The sequence below is a fragment of the Corticium candelabrum genome, chromosome 7 (genome assembly GCF_963422355.1).
Source record: "Corticium candelabrum chromosome 7, ooCorCand1.1, whole genome shotgun sequence".
Taxonomy (NCBI): domain Eukaryota; kingdom Metazoa; phylum Porifera; class Homoscleromorpha; order Homosclerophorida; family Plakinidae; genus Corticium; species Corticium candelabrum.
In genome coordinates this window covers 4,902,319-4,909,926 of record NC_085091.1, presented here as the reverse complement: position 1 = coordinate 4,909,926, position 7,608 = coordinate 4,902,319, and the positions used below count along the sequence as shown (strand labels likewise).

At 38.9% G+C, this 7,608-nt stretch overlaps 1 long non-coding RNA gene across 1 annotated transcript in view; it reads right to left on the bottom strand.

Annotated features, from left to right (window-relative positions):
* Window positions 1-6,233: 6,233 nt before the first annotated feature.
* Window positions 6,234-7,608, bottom strand: part of LOC134182598 (uncharacterized) — a 1,488-nt gene continuing 113 nt past the window's right edge. Inside the window, exons 1-3 of the long non-coding RNA XR_009970363.1 lie at window positions 7,032-7,608; window positions 6,807-6,965; window positions 6,234-6,705 (exon numbers count right to left, since the gene is read on the bottom strand). The exon at window positions 7,032-7,608 is cut by the window's right edge and continues 113 nt beyond it. This is a non-coding gene — a long non-coding RNA (uncharacterized LOC134182598). The remainder of the gene's footprint in view (window positions 6,706-6,806; window positions 6,966-7,031) is intronic.

Here is a 7,608-nt window from a genome sequence, read left to right as displayed (position 1 = left end):
TGATCGGGAATTTGTGAAAGCTGATAAGCTTGCGCTCTTTTGCATAGATACACTTTCATGGAGGATGGTTTACTTCTTCGAGGATGTCGTATTCGAAGTTTTATTGTTGTGTTTGCATTTGATCGTTTCCGTAACCGACGGCAGTTACTACATCATAATTGCTCATGTAACGGTCGGCTACTATTACGTCATAATGACAAGTCAAGGCTATGGTATTTCTTTCTCTTCCTGTGCGGTGATGTGAACTAAACCCTGCTCCAGTCAAGTGTTTGTGTGGTTACTGGTTCAAAGGTGTACGTAAGAATCAATGCAGGATTTTTTGCGGCTCAGGTCTTACATGGTATCATACTTCTTGTTTGGACATGCTCAAAACTACCTATTTACGTCTAGCTCAGGAAACGAGTAAATGGGATTGTTACAGGTGTGGCTTCCTACAGTTTGAAGACTCCTTGTTTAAAGTCTTGAGTCTTCTTATCCTTTTAGCCAGGAGTTTGGTGTTTCTAAACACGTCGGTTTCTGCAGAACGGTCTACTGCCTGCCTACATTAGGAATTCAGTTGGTGGGTCCCCATTGGACTCGAACACGTGTTATACACAATACAAATCTGAGCTGCTGTCTCATGGAAGACTTTCTGACAATTGATGTCTGTCGACTTTGGTTGTCAATGATCATATTTGTTCTACCAAATCGTTTGCACTCTACAAGTTTACCTTGTCATCGTCCACGTAACAGAATTCAATGTGCTTATCAATTTCGACTTTTGGCCGGCAAAGGATTGTGGTTTACCTTGCGCTACTGCTAGCTGGAGAACATCTTGTTAATGTTTTAAGTTATATGTAAACATTTGGTATGTTTGAGTTCTTTTTAGATAACGAATTCTCATCAGATTGTCAAGTCATGAATGATGATGTCCGTCTTACCTGTTCATTTCGATTTTATACATCTTCTACGCCAATCACGTCTATTTATCGGAGCATTGATAACAACAACATTATAAACAAAACAGCTACCATTGAGTTTTGTAGATGTCTAGTAACTTCTACTGTAATTGTCAACTTGCAAGATGTGAATTGGCTAAAATCATGTGCTGCTTTACTTAACAACAAATTGACAATTCAATATCCATATGGACCTTTTGATTTGGTTTAGTTAAGTTTTTCTGTTTGATTACATGGAACTTGACTTGCTCTTTCATTTTTTAGTGTGTGCATCAACACGTCCACCGGTGATATCAAAATCTAATACTACAGATATGCATGGTACAGATATTTAACACACACACACACACACACACACACACACACACACACACACACACACACACACACACACACACACACACACACACACATGTTGAGATCAATCCTGGTCCTGTAAAGCATTCGAGTGCTGGCTGCTACACGTCTGACGTCTTCAACTTGAATGGATCTTGTGCTGATGAGCTCCTACTGGAAAAACTAAACCAGTTCCAATCCTGCTACAAAGTTTGTACGATTGCCCATTTGAATATCAATTTTCTGCTTTCAGGGATAGATTACGTCAAAAAGCTTGTTGTAAATATGATATTGATGTCCTTCTACATTGTCTTGAGTTTTTACTGCAAATGTGTGGAGATGTAAAACTGAATCCAGGTCTAGCTGAAGTAAGTCAATTTCTGACCAACTTTCAAAGAAGCCTGTGTTTTCTGCATCTAAACATAAGAAGTCTCCTTCCAAATTTTGATGATATCAAAGTTATTCTCAACCAACTATTAGCATCGCGACTTAATTTATATTCAGAATTTTTGGAAACTTGGCTTGACGCGTGTATCAATGACTGACTGTTAGGAGTTCCTGGTTACTCACTGATCAGGAAAAACAGAAATAGATACGGTGGAGGTATCATTTTATACCTCAGTAATGTTCTACACTTCAGAAGACGTTTAGATCTTGAAAATGTATGTCCTAACATGGAGTTCACATGGGGGTATTTGAAATGCTGGAAGAAGTCCCTACTATTATGCCTTTGCTATCGACCACCCACTCAAGGTATTAGAGTTCTACAAGAATGAGAACATGCCCTTGACATTAGATCTGAAAAGGATGATGAAATTGTTCTAATGGGCGAATTTAACTTTGACATGCTTCAACGCCAGACTTGCCCCAGTGTATGGCGTGATCTATTAAATCAGAGTGGTTTAACAATTCTGAACAAAGAGCCAACACGAATCACCACAACTTCTTCAACTATGATTGACCTGTTGGTCACCAGCAAGGCTGACAGGTACATCTCATATGGTTTATGGCCGTGCCCATTTAGTGATCATCATTTCATATATGGTGTGCAAAGAGCAAAAGTACAAAGACAGGCTAAGACAATCGCGTTCAGAAAATATTCCCTGTGTGACAGAGACAAATTTGCTGATGCCCTTGAAGGTGTTCCTTGGCATGTTTTGGAAAATAGAGATACTGTTGATGACATGTTATATATCTGGTAGCAACTCTTCCTTGACGTGCTGAATAGTTTTGCTCCTCTACGCAAGAGACGGATAAGGCAAGACTTGATGCCTTGGATGAAGGAATATGTAACTCGTATAATTGCCCGAAAGAATAGGCTCCACAGAAAGTCACTAAGGAGCAAACAGAAAAGGACTGGGAAATCTTTAGAAAAGCTAGAAATCAGGCTACGTGGTTTGTCAAAAGTGCTAAGCGCTTCTATTATGAAAGGCTTATTAAAGATGATGAATGTGGTCGCATCTCTTGGATGCTGCTAAATTCTTTCATGGGTAAAAGGCAAAATCAGGCGTATCTTTGATATCAGATGGATGCTTAACTGTAAGAGATGCTCAAGCTATCTGCAAACTTTTCAATGAATACTTTCTTTCCATAGTCCGTAACCAGCACGAATCGGATTATCAATCATTTGATATTCAGTCTTGTGTTGATCTGAATGATTGTTTTGAGTTTTCTGACGTAACCGGAGAAGAAGTACAACTGGCACTGTCTCGGCTCAATACAAAGTAAGCAGCAGGTCCGGATGGAATTGATGCGAAGTTATTGTCTATTGTGCCACATGCCATTGTCGCCAGTATTACAAACCTTTTCAATCAATTTCTACATTCCTGTGAAATGCCTTCTGACTGGAACGTGGCTAATGTCACGCCAGTCCTCAAAGGGAGAAATGCTAAATTGGTCCAGAATTACTGCCCCATCTCGGTTGTATCAATTCTAGCAAAACATTTTAGGGAATTTTATGTGCTCAATTTTAGCACTACCTCTCCTATCACGATATATTGTGTGACAACCAGTTTGGATTCTGTTTTGGTTACTCAACTCAGGATGCTTTGATCAAAATGTCCTCTGAGTCGAAAGATCAGAATCTTCTCACGCCATGTAGTTTTCTGAATGTCAAGAAAGCTTTGGACACCGTTGACCATCGAATACTGCTAAAGAAATTATTTACTGTTGGGTGTGGGTGCAGAAGCTTACAGTGGTTCAATGAGTATTTTTCTAATAGGAAGCAGCGTGTCAAAGTAGGAAACATGACTTCCAACTTTGGATCCATCCAAAGAGGTGTTCGCAAGGATTCAAACTAGCTCCTCTACTGTTTTATCTATATTTCAATGATCTTCCATATTGTATGCCTCGTGGAAAAGTCACAATATATGCAGATGACACTGGGGTTGAGTGTAGTGCTGAGTCATCTTGTGAACCTCAACTAGCGTTGGATACGTGCATGAAAGATGTACAGAATTGGATGTCCACAAATGAACTCATTATCAATTTGGCAAAGTCTGAACTACTCATTATCTCCAGACAGTCAAGAGAAAATGAAGTATCCCATGTGGAAGTGACTCTCTCTGGGCAGAAACTTAGAAGATCAAAGTGTTGAAAATACCTTGGAGTTATGGTTGATGACCAACTGTAATGGGGCAACCATATTGACTGGGTCGCTCAAAAGCGTACACTCTTCTGAGAGGTTTTCGTCCGGTGAAAGGCTCACTTTTGAAAGATCTCAGACAACGTTTAGTAGGAGAGAAATTCCTTCCTCTTCTGGAATATTGCAGTGTGATATGGGATAATGCCTCTAAAAAATACGGTAGATAAAGTTTTCAATTACTCTGTGAGATTGATTTTTGACGCTAAGTTTGGCTCCCAAGTCACACCACTACTTGAGGACTTGCACTGGAGACATCTACAAGAAAGACAAGACTTTCAAGCTAGTAAAGTGGCTTTCAAGATCATGAAAAAACTTGCACCTCCTTCAATACTAACCATCCTAAAATTAAATAAAGAAGCGGGAGTTAGAATTCACAGACACCAGGACAATTGTTACATACCAAGACCGCAAAGTTAATGTTCCAAAAGGAGTTTTTCTTAAATAGGCGCCCAATTATGGAATAATTTGTCGTCTGCCCTCCTTCATGCATCATATTTATCTATATTTAGAAGACTGTACTTTGGATCTTGAACTCTAGTATATTCTTAACTTTTATAAATGTATATATACTGTATATTCTGTTTATGACAGGTCCCCTAGGAAGACCAGCGTTAGGCTGATAAGGCTACCTGTAATAATATATCTATTTACAAGCAATCCCAACGTCAAACGAGCTTGCACTAAAACCCGGCGAATTTCGCCTATCAGCTTGTTTACGTTTAGGGCTTCACTTTCCTTTTCATGGAATGCAAGATAAGTGCGATTGTGGGACACACCCTGTCTCTTTTGGGTATCATCTCATAACATGTAAACACGGTGGAGGTCACGTTTTGACTCATGACTCAATTGTAAGCTCTTTGTCGGAATGCTTGAAAGAGCTTGCCGTTCTCCACAAGAAAGAACCAAAACATAGATATCTGAACAAGGAGTGTAGACCTAATAGTCTCATATGCGACACGGGTATTTTGTCTGATTAGGAGATGGATATTTCACTTGCCCATCCCTGGAGTATGGAGGTCGTCAAAAATTGTGCCAAACTGAGTGGATTTGCTGCAAAGAAAAGAGAAGAAATGAAAAATGCTAAATATGACAACGAGATTCTTCCAGGAGGTAGTGCACCAAAATGCATACCTGTAGTGTTTGAGTACATTGGCATCTGGGGAGTTTCCACTGAGCGTCTGCTGAACACTTTATCGCTCAAGTCCAAAGATAAAGAAGGAAAGAACAACTCTGCTGACTTCAAGAGCTACTGGAGACGTTGGTTTTCCGTTACACTGCAGAAACTAAATGCTAGTGTGATAATGAAAAAACTGAACCTTGTTCAATTGAGGTGGTGTCTAGGCACGTCCACATTAGTTTCTTAAGTTTTAGTTTAAGTTTTAGTTTAGTTGACATTTTATGTAGTTTGCCGTATCTATCGAATGTCATTGTACTAGAGAATTAGATGTATGTAATAAATATTTTATCTATCTATCTATCTATCTACCTTAATCGACGTATTTATGATTGCAATGTGAACGTTTATACCGAGTCGTTATACTGAGTCATTTAATTAATGACACTTTCCATACAAACCGAAAAAATGTATGTATATGTATGTACATGTATGTATACTCTATGTACGTCTATATACAGTAATTGAAAAGTTGGCACCGTAATCGGTTACCATATCGTGTATGTTCCATTATTAGTATATCCCATTGTCATTAGCATCTCGTGTATGATCCCACTGCAACCATGCACTCACTGTTTAGGAAAGAACAATGCATGGCCAATATACTAATCAGTGTCCTCCAGGATTACCTAGCGCTTTTGCTGAACACGTACCAGCCAACTTCTTACACCGCTTCTATTTCGACCGCGTGTAAGAATTGACGGGGGCGCAGACTAGCGCTGCTGAAAATATAGGAAACTTTCTAGTGCACTTGGCTGACACATTCAATGACAACTAAGAAAATTTTGTACACAATTTTTTGGCTTGTCGACTAATTTTTACCAACTTCAAGTAAATTCCATAGATAATAGTCGTCTGTTTCTAATATTTTATGTAGAGCCCACTGTGGCCATGCAACCAAGAACATTGCTCACAAGTCATTGCTGCAAACGTGCGCGTTGTATAAACGGGATTCACATTCAATAAAATACCTACAATAACGATCGAGTGTGTAAAAAGAAGTCGAATATCGTACGCAACGTGAAAATCCATCTAGATTAATTGACGCGCGTTATGTATCCCCACATAGAAGCAATCTTCGACTTTCTACTCACTTCACACAAACGTAAAACCATAGATTCCTGCAGCGCCATAGTTAAACGTTTGAGAAAAACCTGTATTTTATGTGCAGAAGCATACACTCGTCCAAATCTAAAGAACTATCATTCATAACCAAGTAGCAAACTTACTGACAGGAAAATCAAAGAAATATGCTAACACCATCTACCTAAGAGTATCAAGATTTACGAAGACATCCAAAGATGTAAGAGCTCTTGCTCCTCAAGTCACCTGACAGCACTCTCTGAGCAAGATGTGATTGAATAAGCCATCCATTATACAAAGTTCTCACTAATGTCTTATTCTCAGATTCATTACTTCTCCACAGTTCAAATACAACTCTAGCTGCATATCTTGGTCGATGTCCATCAAACGCACCGAGAGCTGTCTATAGGCGGACTATTGTTATGTCATGGCCTGAGTAGAGTAAAAATTGGTGTTTGCGTAACCTCTCATCCATCGACGCATATTGTAAACAATAGTAGTCAAGAATGGTCGTATTTGAGAAGAGATACCTAGAGAAAATAGTACACTCGATTATTAAATTGCAGTGTATTTACAATATTTTTTAATTTATTTGCTACTTGCAAGACAACACTTAATTATAGGTTTATACTTTTTTTATCACATGATGTTCAGATTTTCTGGCCTACTGCCTGTACAATTTATTTTTTGCTAGACGAAGTGGAAAGCGCTGATTAGATAAGCGTGGCGTAATCGATTCCGACCGATCAGGTGAATAATGACAAAAGCGACGTACTAATCCCTCGTAGAACTACAAAACGTCAAATGTTAAGTTGCTTACATTCTTGAGTAAACTCAAATACGAGTTTTCTTCTACCTTCACATGTTTCCACTTGTGTTTCAATCTGAAAAATTTGGCTGAGAGCGTAGTTCATTCTCCAAACACTTTTATACCAAGGCAGGCTAAAGTAGACTTGGCTGCCTGCGAAACTGTTTCTCGAATCAGGATATGTTGATAATTTGAGAGAAACATTTTCTCATAATGAAAATTATTAAGAAGGCCAAATACTAGACATCGAGCACTGTAGATGGTCTTCTGATAGCTGGAACTTAGTAACAACATTCATGCTGTCAGTTGTTTAGGTTCAAAATGATAGACTGTCTGAAAATGTTTACGTAAAAGTTGATGCTGTTTGCAACCATTTGACGTTAGTTGTGTACTTAAGTATTTCTTCCATGTTGCTTTGTTAAGGAAACACTGATAGCCATTTGGACAACGAAATGACTTGAATTCACAAAAGGGATGTCACCAAATGATGTTCGGTCTCCATGTCTAGTCACTACCTGGACAAGAGCTACCTCTTACTCTCCGATGTTCTCGACCTGACCTTCTTGCAAAGCAGATAGAGAACTCTTCAATATTTCTGGGTTGTTGCATATTTCCATCAAATGCT